Source organism: Mytilus galloprovincialis, chromosome 5 (genome assembly GCF_965363235.1).
Source record: "Mytilus galloprovincialis chromosome 5, xbMytGall1.hap1.1, whole genome shotgun sequence".
Classification (NCBI taxonomy): Eukaryota; Metazoa; Mollusca; class Bivalvia; order Mytilida; family Mytilidae; genus Mytilus; species Mytilus galloprovincialis.
Window position 1 is genome coordinate 54,768,874 of NC_134842.1, and position 8,539 is coordinate 54,777,412.

Here is an 8,539-nt window from a genome sequence, read left to right on the forward strand (position 1 = left end):
TAAATATTCTGTCATTCAATATGTGACACTATAATAAAATGAATATTTATTTATTATTAAAATATATCATTTTGTATATATTGATCTGCTTATCCTTCTGGAGCACATGATTTGATGTTTTCAGTTAATGTTTCACTAAATTAATGAGTTTCATTGCCCATAGAATCGTTCACCTTTTTTCATGTCTTTTAAACATGTTAAAGTAGTGTCCAGCAATCTTGTAATGTGATACGTACACATTACTTTTGTATTTACAAATAACTCGAAGTTCAATCACAATTTACTAAATGATTATCATGATTGGGTTTCGTAATTGAGTATCTTTTATTTCAGATCAAAAATGTCTATGTAAATCAATATTTTAAAAACATAGAATAGTCTTTTAATTTATAATTAAAGGACCGTATACAATTACTTCCTTACGTACTAAAATTTACAGATAGTTCTGAATTCAAACCAAATGGTTCCAAGATTGAAAACAAAAACTCATCAAAGCTAATAATTTAGTACACCAGACACGCTTTTCGTCAACAAAAGACTCATAATAACAAAAATATGAACTCGGATTAATTCAAGGACAAATATTTGCTGATGTACACATACAGTTTATTATGAGATTATCTTTTGATATATACAGTATATTATGATTTAACTTTTGTTTTATAATTGCTATTTGAAAATTTGTAAATACTAGTTCCTTTTAATTCGTCTCTCATAATTCTTTTAGAATGGCATTACTAATTTTAAAAAGGTTTACTTTTATAATGTGAAATGTGTATACTGTATTATTGATGGTGAGACGTTAATAAATTATTATTGTATTGTATTGTATATTGTATATAATAAACACACAAATTGCAGCGAGGTATTCTATATAAACATGCATGTGAATACTTTAACCTATTATAAGGTGTAAAAGTTTATCAAGAATATCGTCATCAAATGTAAATTCAAGGAGGTAAAAGTTCCTTAAGGATGTTCGCTGTCATGTTTTGGATTTTTTGTCAGATTTTTGGAATCATCTGGTTTTATTCATTTGAATGCATATAAAATGTTTGCCCGTTGACACCCATTTTTTTTTTTGTAAATCTTTTACATGTATAATTATAAGCCATCTGTCAAATTCTAATAAAAAACTTTTGGTATTTTTTAATCTAGTTTTTCTGCACTTTAACTTGTCAGTGTTAAAGCAATGAAAAATCACGAGAAAAAATATTTTCCCACCAAAATTTCAATGGCTAATATCTCGAAAACAAATAGTTGATTAATTGCTTATAGTATCTAAGAAACAAACGCAACCATGAAAACTTAACATTGACCAATGAACCATAAAAATGAGGTCATGGTCAAATTATACCTGCCACAGACATATACAGTTTACAATCCTTCCATAAAACAAATAAAGGTGACCTATTGCTTATTGTTAAAGAAAAACAGACTAAAACACAAAAACCCAACACTGAGCAATGAACCATAAAAATGAAGTCAATGTCAAATAAAACCTACAAGACTGACATGTAAATATAGTTGACGTATTGGATATAGTATTAGGAAAAAAGACAAAAACTCAAAAACTTAACTTTGACCACTGAACCATAAAAATGAGGTCAAGGTCAGATGACACCTAGCAGCCAGTTGGACATGAACAGCTTATAATCATTCCATACACCAAATATACTAGGTTCATTCTTATAGTATTCACGATATGGATTTGACCAAAGTATGAAGCATCCAGGTCTTCCACCTTCTACAATACAAAGCTTTTAAGAAGTTAGCTAAAGCCACCACCAGATCACTATCCCTAAGTCAACTTTCTGTAACAAAAGTTGTAGGCTCGTCAAAAATCCGACCAAAACACAACAACAGTGCACACGCTGAAATGTCTGGCCTTCTATACTAATCATTGATATTATGTTGATAGTCCTAAGTATAAAGCTAAGCTTTATAACAACTGTACCATCAACTTAACATTAACCAAGATAACTAAACAAAGACCAATGAACCTTGAAAATGAGGTCAAGGTCAGATGAACCATGCCAGGCAGACATGTACAGCTAACAATGCTTCTATACAACATATATAGTTGACCTATTACTTATAGTTTAAGAAAAATAGACCAAAACACAAAAACTTAACACTGTGCAATGAACCGTGAAAATGAGGTCACGGTCAAATAAAACCTGCTCGACTGACATAAAGATCATAAAATATTTCCATACACCAAATATAGTTGAGCTATGGCATATAGTATTAGATAAAAAGACCAAAACTCAAAAACTTAACTTTGACCTCTGAACCATGAAAATGAGGTCAAGGTCACATGACATCTGCCCGCTAGACATGTACACCTTACAATCATTCCATACAACAAATATAGTAGACCTATTGCATATAGTATGAGAACAACAGACCAAAACACAAAAATTTAACTATAACCACTGAACCATGAAAATGAGGTCAAGGTCAGATGACACCTGCCAGTTGGACATGTACACCTTACAGTCCTTCCATACACTGAATATACTAGCCCTATTGCTTATAGTATCTGAGATATGGACTTGACCACCAAAACTTAACCTTGTTCACTGATCCATGAAATGAGGTCGAGGTCAAGTGAAAACTGTCTGACAGACATGAGGACCTTGCAAGGTACGCACATATCAAATATAGTTATCCTATTACTTATAATAAGAGAGAATTCAACATTACAAAAAATTTGAACTTTTTTTTCAAGTGATCACTGAACCATGAAAATGAGGTCAAGGACATTGGACATGTGACTGACGGAAACTTCGTAACATGAGGTATCTATATACAAAGTATGAAGCATCCAGGTCTTCCACCTTCTAAAATATAAAGCTTTTAAGAAGTTAGCTAACGCCGCCGCCGTAGCCGCCGCCGCCACCGTAGCCGCCGCCGCCGCCGGATCACTATCCCTATGTCGAGCTTTCTGCAACAAAAGTTGCAGGCTCGACAAAAACTTCCAACTATAACCACTGAACCATGAAATTGAGGTCAAAGTCAGGTGACACCTTCCAGTTGGACATGTTCACATTAAAAACCTCCATACACCAAATATACAAGACCTATTGCTTATAGTTTGGGAGATATGCACTGGAAAACCAAAACTTAACCTTGTTCACTGAACCATGAAATGAGGTCAAGGTCAAATGAAAACTGTCTGACAGGCACATTCCTTATAGTTATCCTATTTCTCGTATAAATAAGAGTGGAATTTTTTTTTTCCATCATGAGAATAAGGTCAAGAAATGGTCATGTGACAGATGGAAATATAAAAAAAGAAGATGTGGTATGATTGCCAATGAGACAACTATCCACAAAAGACCAAAATGACACAGACATTAACAACTATAGGTCACCGTACGGCATTCAACAATGAGCAAAGCCCATACCGCATAGTCAGCTATAAAAGGCCCCGATAAGACAATGTAAAACAATTCAAACGAGAAAACTAACGGCCTTATTTATGTAAGAAAATGAACGAAAAACAAATATGTAACCTGGTACCTTTGATAACTATTTACACCACTGGGTCGATGCCACTGCTGGTGGACGTTTCGTCCCCGAGGGTATCACCAGCCCAGTAGTCAGCACTTCGGTGTTGACATGAATATCAATTATATGGTCATTTCTATAAATTTTCTGTTTACAAAACTTTTAATTTTTTCGAAAAACTAAGGATTTTCTTACGCCCAGGAGTAGATTACCTTAGCCGTATTTGGCACAACTTTTAGGAATTTTTGGGTCCTCAATGCTCTTCAACTTTGTATTTGTTTGGCATTTTAACTGTTTTGATCTGAGCGTCACTGATGAGTCTTATGTAGACGAAACGCGCGTCTGGCGTATTAAATTATAATCCTGGTACCTTTGATAACTATTTACACCACTGGGTCGATGCCACTGCTGGTGGACGTTTCGTCCCCGAGGGTATCACCAGCCCAGTAGTCAGCACTTCGGTGTTGACATGAAAATCAATTATATGGTCATTTCTATAAATTTTCTGTTTACAAAACTTTTAATTTTTTCGAAAAACTAAGGATTTTCTTACGCCCAGGAGTAGATTACCTTAGCGGTATTTGGCACAACTTTTAGGAATTTTTGGGTCCTCAATGCTCTTCAACTTTGTATTTGTTTGGCATTTTAACTGTTTTGATCTGAGCGTCACTGATGAGTCTTATGTAGACGAAACGCGCGTCTGGCGTATTAAATTATAATCCTGGTATCTTTGATAACTAACACACAAACAAACGACAACCACTGAATTACAGGCTCCTGACTTGGGACAAGCACATACATAAATAATGTGGCGGGGTTAAACGTGTTAGCGGGATCCCCCCCCCCCTAACCTGGGACAGGTGTATAACAGTACAACATAAGAACGAACTATAAAAATCAGTTGAAAAAGGCTTAACTCATCAGGTGGACAAGTATACAAGTGGACGTTACATTAGGCATCTATAAACAAAGTGGGAAGCACCTCATATGGTTCACCATGGCAATTAGTTTCTCCCAGTACTTTTGTTTAACTGTTAAAGAGCCGGACTGGAAATTAGGCTTGAACAGTTTGATCGCACTATTTGGTCAACTAGTATCAGAGAAGATTTTTGTGAAGTTGAGGGACGAAGGAAGACAATATATGTGTAAATCTACTTTTTGGGCAAGGTGAGCTATTAGAGAATTAAATAAAACTTTACCGAAAGACCAAGGCACTTTTGTTATCATTCTCTTTATAGTTTTTAAACTACTGATTATATGATCATATTATTTTCAGAAACGCACTGAAGACGAGGCTCACATGGTAAAAATTATGTGCATCTAGTTTTTTAAACTTATTAGCTTTTGTATCATCCATCCATTATTGCAATTTAACTTCTTTCCTAAGCTCTGACATTAACACCATCAACCAGGAACCTGTCAAAATGGATATTTGAATCGGAGAACTCAAAACCATCCATATACCAAATATACTTAATATTGCTTATTACAAATGTATCATACGAGAAACCAAATAACAAAACTAAACATTGACCAACCCGATGCTCCGCAGGGCACAGCTTTATACGACCGCAGAGGTCGAACCCTGAACAGTTGGGGCAAGTATGGACATCAACATTTAAGCTTGATACAGCTCTGAATTTGGATTGTGATTAAATAGTTGACACAGCATAGGTTTCTGACACAGAATGAATGTGGTCTAATGAACTTAAATGTTTTTTTTTTGCTTTTGAGCAATTCAGTATATGCTGTTGAATATTAATCCTTGATATTTGAAGAAATTTTCTTTTTCATTTCTGAAGTCTGAAATAAGAAAAATTGAACCCCACCAATTTTTTTCACCTCCCCTTAATTCCAACCAGATGCTCCGCAGGGCGCAGCTTTATACGACCGCAAAGGTTGAACCCTGAACGGTTGGGGCAAGTATGGACACAACATTCAAGCTGGATTCAGCTCTAAATTTGGATTGTGATTAAATAGTTGACACAGCATAGGTTTCAGACACAGAATGAATGTGGTCTAATGAACTTAAAATATTTTTTTTGCCTTTGAGCAATTCACTATGCTGTTGAATATTAATCCTCTCAAAAAATGTTTGAAGAAATTTTCTTTTTATTTATGAAATCTGAAATGAGAAAAATTCCCCCCCCCCCCCCAATTTTTTTTCACATTCCCCTTTCCCTTTTTCCAAAACTGATCTCAATTCAAATTTCTAATGGAGTTTGCAACAATAACTACTCATTTAAATACATCATAAAATATTAAAATGTAACAAAAGTGAATATACATTGTATATTGTATAAAACAATGATTTAAGTTGATTCAACTACTATTCTGGAGAAAGAAAGATAACTCCAATCAATTGAAAATTTCTTGCTATTGCACAATATTGTGCAATTAGATTTTTCTTGCTATTGCACAATACTGTGCAATTGAAAATATTTGCTATTGCACAATACTGTGCAATTGAAGATTTCTTGCTATTGCCCAATACTGTGCAATTGAAAATTTCTTGCTATTGCACAATACTGTGCAATGGAAGATTTTTTTGCTATTGCTGAATACTGTGCAATTGAAAATTTCTTGCTATTGCACAATACTTAATATAATTATTTTGGATCCTGATTTAAACCAACTTGAAAACTGGGCCCATAATCAAAAATTGAAGTACATGTTTAGATTCAGCATATCAAAAAAGCCCAAGAATTCAATTTTTGTTAAAATCAAACTAAGTTTAATTTTGGACCCTTTGGACCTTAATGTAGACCAATTTGAAAACGGGACCAAAAATTAAGAATCTAAATACACAGTTAGATTCGGCATATCAAAGAACCCCAATTATTCAATTTTTGATGAAATCAAACAAAGTTCAATTTTGGACCCTTTGGGCCCCTTTTTCCTAAACTGTTGGGACTAACACTCCCAAAACCAAACCCAACCTTCCTTTTATGGGCATAAACCTTGTGTTTAAATTTCATAGATTTCTATTTACTTCTACTAAAGTTATGGTGCGAAACCAAGAATAATGCTTACTTGGGCCCCTTTTTGGCCCCCTCATTCCTAAACTGTTCAGACCTCAACTCCCAAAATCAATCCCAACCTTCCTTTTGTGGTCATAAACCTTGTGTTTAAATTTCATTGATTTCTATTTACTTATACTAAAGTTATTGTGCGAAAACCAAGAATAATGCTTATTTGGGCCCTTTTTTGGCCCCTAATTCCTAAACTGTTTGAACTAAAACTCCAAAAATCAATCCCAACCTTCCTTTTGTGGTCATAAACCTTGTGGCAAAATTTCATAGATTTCTATTCACTTAAACTAAAGTTATAGTGCGAAAACCAAGAAAATGCTTATTTGGGCCCTTTTTGGCCCAATTCCTAAAATGTTGGGACCAAAACTCCAAAAATCAATCCCAACCTTTCTTTTGTGGTCATAAACCGTGTGTTAAATATTTCATAAATTTCTATTCACTTTTACTAAAGTTAGAGTGCGAAAACTAAAAGTATTCGGACGACGACGACAACGCAGACGACGACGCCAACATGATACCAATATACGACCAAAAAATTTTCAATTTTTGCGGTCGTATAAAAATGATCTCAATTCAAATTTCTTATGGAGTTTTCAACAATAACTACTCATTTAAATACATGTACATCATAAAATAGAAAATGTCATACAGTCATGATTTAAGTTGATTGAACTACTATTCTAAATAGAAAGATAACTCCAATGTAACATTTTATATTGACAAATTTCCCATGAAGTTCATTAAACTAAAGTTTTTGGTACATTTCCAATGGAATTTATTAATAATAAAGTTTTTGGCAAATTTCCAATATACATAATTTAAGAGCAGTTTATGTGAGATATTAAAATGAGTCAATTACCAACCTTACCTTGCTTTTAAATTATGTTTTGTACTCAAGTAATTGGCCATTAATCTGGAAACCCTTTTCCCTCCTTATTCCTTAACAGTTTGAGCCATAACTCTTACCATCCCTTTGTGGTATTCCAATATTCAAAATCTAAATACATGGTTAGATTCATCATATCAAAAAAACCCAAGAATTCAATTTTTGATGAAATCAAATAAAGTTCAATTTTTTACCTTTTAGACCTCAATGTGAACCAATTTGATAACGAGTCCGAAACATTAAAATTCTAAATACATGGTTAGATTCAGCATATTGAAGAACCCCATATATTCAATTTTTATTGAAATCAAACAAAGTTTAATTTGGGACCCCGAATTGGACCAGCTTGAAAACTGGGCCCATAATCCAAAAAACTAAGTATATGTTTAGATTCAGCATATCAAAGAACCCCAAGAATTCAATTTTTGTTAAAATCAAACGAAGTTTAGTTTTGGACCCTTTGAACCTTAATGTAGACCAATTTGAAAACGGAACCAAATTTAATAATCTAAATACAGGGTTAGATTCGGTATATCAAAGAACCGCAATAGTTCAATTTTTGATGAACAGGCCTCGACAGTAACGCTTGTCCGATACCAGAGGGAAAAAAGGTCGGACAAGTAAAAGCTGTTTCAAGCTTGTCCGTCGGGACAAGTTCAATTATTCTGCAGAAAATAAATCTAATCCAGCTTTGATGAACAAAGTAATTATAAACAAAAAACAAGAAAAGAAATATCAATTTGACATGTTTCTGTATTCTGTGTTTATTCAAATGCAAAACCGTTTTATTCAACATGTTTACTTGAAATCTATAATTTTTAACTGGTTCTTTGTTAGGTATGTTTAAAAAGGTAAATGGTATACTATTCTCGGAAACCAGTCTTACTGATCTGAATCAATGATGCGCTTTGTAGATAAGGTAACTCAACAGGACAGTTCGTCACCTCGACAGGATTAGCTCCAAGTTTAGTAGACAGTTTGGCACCGTAGGAGACATATTTAGTACACAAGATAAATAGACATTTCGCAACCAAGACAAATCAGTACCCGACATTGCCACCTTCTGTTCCTCATAATAAATACCATACCGGTAATTTTTTCACAA